Here is a 6,000-nt window from a genome sequence, read left to right as displayed (position 1 = left end):
ATAGATTCTAGCTGAAATCCCTCTGAAAATCACTCCCATCCACAAGTACCACCCCCAAATCTCCAGGATTTTTTCAGGCTGAATTTGGCAGCCTGGGGTGTATGTGAACAAATTTAGATTTCTTAAGCTCTTGATAATTATAGTATCCTGGCGGAATCATCAAGAGTGGGATGAATTTACATAATTTATCAAAATTCTGAGAACAATAACTTTTCCAGAACATCTATTTGCTTGGATTGGGATGGGAAAGAAAACATAATAATTATTAGGTTTCCCACCTCAGTAATTCTGACCTAACTTGAACTGTTAAAAAAAAAGATCTGAGTGGCTGTTATCTTTTCCATGCTCCTGGCCACTGTTGCTTTTTTCCTCTTTTGACAACACAGATGGACAGCCTTGCATAAACTGATAACTAATCAAATGGTACAGTCACATATTCCCTGTATCTGAGAGTGTTAATGATCCTTACCATGCTTGAACCTGTAGCAAGAACCAATAGCTTTGCAAGAAATTCCATGGAATAGTGCTGAGAGTATTCACTGTTCATAGATAGCTAGATACCAAAAACAGACAATCCTTAACTGGAAAATACTTACTATGTAAGTATTTTCTTCAATATTTATGACTTGTATTGGGTCTCTAATTCAGCATGAAATTTTAAACAAAAATTCTGTAATGGTTTAGTTTATGCCATTTCCCCCCCATTAAAACCTGGATGGAAAAACTAACCACCTATTCACTGTTTAATGGAAGGTTGTACAAAGGGTTAACCAGGGAGAACTGTAAATGAACTGATCTAGAAAGTTGATTATTAATCCAGCAAGAGAAAAATATCCATCCAGTAAGCAAGAATTAGTACCCAAAGAGCTGATAATACTGTTCAGCCTGTTGGAGTGGAATGGCAGAGTCAGGTAAGCACAGACATCTTCTTGGAGACGTTAGACATTTTCCTTAAGGGGATATCTAATTTTAGATAGATTTTAAAGAGGAGTTATTATGTTAAGCACACCATAATCCATCCCCCCCTCTAAGTAAACAAAACCAATTTAAAAGCTGCTTTGGTAATAACATTGCTTTATGCTACTAGATTGTAAAATACCTTTGAAAGCCAGGATTGAGTTGTGGTTTAGAACAAGAAGAGATTAGAAAAACCAGAACAAGATCTAATGTGACGTTAAACAAAATAATCCTTCATGGTGACAAATTCAGAAATTATTTCATTTCTCTTGTAGTGCAAGAGCTCTAGAGCACTGAAAAGTAAAAGATATGATTGTTAATATAGGGTTTCTCAGGAAGAAAGATTAGAATAACAAAAACAGAAGAATCTTGGATAATATGGTCATGATAATATATGATCAGTGACTCTGCTTAGAATTTTACTGGCTATCTCCTTTTAAATGCTTAATTTTCCTACGTCTCGAAAATGGGTTTCAAACATGTGTGAAGGGGGAAGCTACAGGAGCTAAGAGAGACAGATACAGGTTATGGCATGTTATTGAAAAAGTTCAGCAAACTAAAGCTTTATGCTGTTTGAAAAGAATAATTATTAGCTAACTTTTCTGGAAGAAGAACTTATTCATAGAATGATTGTCAGATGCTCTTGTTATTAGCTGTTGCATTTTCTGCACTTTTTCAGTCACTTGTTAAACACAAGCAAATTAGTTTATCATTTAAGCCAACAGTTTGAGCGTCTAGAATAGCACAAGTACATGGCCTGTTTAAGATAATCCATTTTGTTCCACTAGAGCACTATTTCCTGCTGAAGATCTTTGTGTACAACATAAAGTCAATTTGCTGTCTCTAGCTTATATTAAGGTCACTTCTGATATAAAAAAAATTCCCCCTTTTACACACTGAATACACATTTAGGAAAGCTGTCAGGAAGTAGCCACATATGTGAATCTTTGTTATATTACTGTATCAGAAACATCTGAGATGGAGATGTCTGTATTGTGGAAAGGACTTGGGTGTTTTGTTGTGTGTATTTTGCTCATGTTCGACTATTTCACCAGTACAGAAGTGTGCAACTGACCATTTTTGTCCATCCCAATTTGCCCTAATTTATTATTAAGGCCATCGCATAGTTAAAGAACTATAATTAATCTTGCTATCTTCATTAATTTCCATATGAATAAAGCACTAATACTGAAAAAACGTGGTTTATTAGGTAATAAAATCCACCATTCTTGACCTCAGTGGATTTAAAAGTTTTCAAGTCTGTTAAGGATTGCACTGTTAGAAAACATATCTGTGAATGAGAAGGAGAGGAATGACTCTTCTAATCTAAATCTTTAAAAAAATACATTGATAGGGAGGTCTAAAAAAACCCCTCAAAATGATTAAAGGCATTCCTGTAGCTTTAACTAGATACTCTTTTTTCCAGACCTCAGGGAGGGGGGTGGGGGCGGAACTCAGGGAGGGGGGTGGGGGCAGAACTCACCTTTTTAAAACATATGTGGTGTCCACACATGCTCCCGCCCCCTGGTGTGATAACATCACTACCAAAGTGAGTGACATCATTGTGCCACATCTACTTCCAGGAACCCAGGCTGGCTGGCTGCTCTCACTGGAACTGCACAGCTGCAGGAGGCCAGGCAGCCCACTCCCACTGGAGCTAAGGAGAAGGGAAATCAGAATCCCAGCCTGGGCTGGCTGGCCACTTACTGAGATCAGAGGTGGCATGCAACCACAGGAGGCCAGCCGGGTGCCTGGGCTGGGCGATGGAGCTGCCAGGGGGAAATGAGCCAGGTATCCAGTATTTGGGGAATGTTTCCCCCCAACAGTCCCCAAAATACTGGACTGTTGGAGTGAAAACTGGACACCTGGCAACTCTAGATGCCCTCAGTAGCTGTTGCTAGGCAACCAAGTAAGTTAGGTCAATATTCCAGGCTTGGTTTCTTTCAGGAAAGGCAGGGGGAGGAAGAAGGGCCCTTTCCAAGGCTGTTTTAGAATCTGAGGGAGGGCTTATTGGGAACAGACTCAGAAACAACCACAACATGATTAGATACCACATAGCATGCATGACTCACCCAGCCCTAGCGGCTTCCTCCTGTTCAACAGCAGCCCCCCTAAATCAAGTGAAGTGTAGTGGTTAGAGTTTCAGAGTGGGATGTGGGAGACCCAGGTTCAAAATACCACTCTGTCATGGAAGCTCACTGGGTGACTTTGATCCAGTCACACATGGTCAGTCTAACTTACGTCTTAGGGTTGTTGTGACGCTAATATGGAGGCACAAAGCATAGGTAAGCTGCTTTGGGTTCCTACTATGGAGAAAAGCAGTATATAAATGAAGTGAATAAGTAAATATAGATGAAGATGGGGGACAGATAAAAGGTAAGTTATTTAATGAGTTTGAGAAAGAGAAGGACATAGGGAAAGATGAGCATATGGGGGCTGCCAGGTGAAGGGGAAAAGTTTTCCATCATGCAACTGGGCCTGGCTGAACCAACACCATGCAACTGGGCCATAGGGGAGAGGCTGCCTGGGGTAGAAGGGGGAAAGGTGAAAATTGGGACAGACAAAGGTAAATGGGAAGGAGAGAAGGAAGCAGAAAAGGGAGGGAAGCCTATTGGGAGGCAGGGAAGGGGAAAAGAACATGGTGGGGGAGGAGGAATGAGATTCCCCCCCACCCCCCCACAAATCCTAGCAGGTCCCCACTTGCTATTTATTAATTTTATAATGTTCTGATGTCTTTTCAACTTGACGTATAATGCACTGTACACAGGGCTGCCTTTTATTGTTTTTCTTCAACAGCTGAATAGTGCAGCACTGATTTTTGTCTCATGGGCTGCAGGTACCAATTGTACGTTAGTGTTACCAGTTTCTTTCTATGCTAAATTCAAGACTCCTTTCAACCTTTCAGGTGTAACCTGGCCTTAGGCCAGAGAAGGACTGACTTCAGTCTTTCATGGTCTTTTTTTTTTAACCTAGAATTCAGCGGTCCATTGACCTGCTTTAAATTAAACTAAAAATAAGAACATATACTGAGGATCTGTCTTGCGAGACAAGGGCCCAGCAAGATTTGCTTGCATTTCGCCGGGGCCTGTAAGACAGAGCTATTCCGCCAGGCATATGGCTGACGCCGGGCAGTGCCTGCCCCCCCGTGAAGGTGGGGTTAAACCATCGCCCCTATGCGAACACAGAGGCATGTATGAACCACTATGCTGCATGAATTGTAATATTTAATGTTTTTAAATGTTTTTAAATGTATTATTTAATGTTTTTAAATGTTTTTAATGATGTTTGTAATTGTTATCCGCCCTGAGCCTGCAAAAGCGGGGAGGGCGGAATATAAATATAATAAATTAAATTAAATTAAATTAAATCTCTGAACAGCTACATTTGTGTTAAAGGTTCCTGAATTTCTGAGGTTAGTTTTCAGTGGTGAGGTCTGTATTGCAGAAGCCAGATCACCAGGCTTCCTTCTTTCATTGTTTAGTATGGATGTACTCAGTTTTGAGGCCAAACTTTTCTGAACAGCGAGTTTGGCAATATGTTTGGGGAGGGGCTAAAACCTGTGCCATGTTTAATTGTGTTTATTTCTCTGGGTTTAAAAGGAGTGTATGTAAATGGATTGTACTGTGTAAGCTACTTTTGTATGATGTGAAAGTGGCTTATTTTAAATATATATGAACTGGCTCTAGTGGCTCTAGCTGACAACTTCTGCCGGGATGTAGGCAAAGGCTATGCTTCATCGTTGCTCCTCCTGGATCTATCTGCAGCCTTTGACAAAGTAGACCGTGCCATCTTGTTAAAGCATTTGGAGCAGAAGTAGGTATGAGGGGATGCACATTGGACTAGTTTTAATTGTTCCTCCTGGGGCGAACTCAAAGGGTTGCTATCAGAGACTAGTTATCCTCAGTATGGAAATAATCTTGTTGGGCTCCACGAGGTGCAATCTTATCCTCCATATTCAACTTTTATGTAAAGCCATTAGGAGAAATCATTTGTAGCTATGGAACAGGGTATCATCAACATGCAGATGATTCCCAGCTCTATATCTTGCTATTCAAATCCCCTGGTGACACTGTAGATGACTCACTGCTTGACAGCTATTGTCAGTTGGCTGAAAGTGAACAAATTGAAATTGCACCCAGACAAGGCAGAAGTGATGCTGGTTGGAAAAGCAGACCTCTTGAAGGACATTGTGCTTCTGATCTTTAATGGGGGTCACATTGACCCTGGATGACTAAGTGAAAAGCCTAGGGGCTATATTGGATCCAGCATTGCTGCTAGAGAATCAAGTAAATATATCAGCAAAAGAGGCCACCTTCTGGGCCACATGGATTCATGCTGGGTAACATCAAGACTAGACTACTGTAATTCACTCTACAGAGGTCTCTCTCAAAATCAACTTGGAAATGGCAGCTGGTGCAAAACGCTGCAGCTTGTTTAGTTTCAGGAGCTAGGCATAACATGCATATCCCTCCCATTCTACAGTCACTCTATTGGCTATCAATCACTTATAGGGCTCAATTCAGGGTCATGACTAATACATTCAAAGCCTTTCATGGCCTAGGTCCCTTTTATCTGTGAAACTGTCTCTCTCTCTATGTTCTGCCACAGCAACTTTGCTCATCTGAACAAGGTCTTCTGCCGATACTTTTCTCCAGTTGGGCTAAATCAGTTGGGCCTTCCTGAGGAAGTCAGGAAAGTTACCACTTGCCCGGCTTTCCACAAATTATGCAAAACTGAATTATTCAGCAGGACTTTCTACCCAAATTATAGGGCTGTGTCTTAATAAATTGCTCAAAGAGATACTTTGGTAATGGGACAGGGACTGTATACTAGACTATTTGGTACTATCTGCTGATGTAGGTACACTCCTAAAGGGTAGTTTAACATTGCTAAAAATGTCATATTAATCATTTATGCTTTAATTCAGAAAGGTTTCATCTATATGTTTTGGCTTCATGCTACTTTTCACATTTGCAGCTACCATACCCTATTGTATTCTGTTTTTCATTGGACGTCCCATCTGCTGATCATATTGTATTTTTG

The 6,000-nt window shown here is 40.7% G+C and overlaps 1 protein-coding gene across 1 annotated transcript in view; it reads left to right on the top strand.

Annotated features, from left to right (window-relative positions):
* The first annotated feature begins 855 nt into the window (after positions 1-855).
* SOX6 (SRY-box transcription factor 6) overlaps positions 856-6,000 on the top strand; it is a 572,111-nt gene continuing 566,966 nt past the window's right edge. Inside the window, exon 1 of the mRNA XM_054970704.1 lies at positions 856-911. The gene's annotated coding sequence lies outside the window, so the exon portion shown is untranslated. The remainder of the gene's footprint in view (positions 912-6,000) is intronic.

This window comes from Eublepharis macularius, chromosome 2 (genome assembly GCF_028583425.1).
Source record: "Eublepharis macularius isolate TG4126 chromosome 2, MPM_Emac_v1.0, whole genome shotgun sequence".
In the NCBI taxonomy this organism is placed as follows: Eukaryota; Metazoa; Chordata; class Lepidosauria; order Squamata; family Eublepharidae; genus Eublepharis; species Eublepharis macularius.
This window is presented reverse-complemented; position numbering and strand designations above follow the sequence as displayed.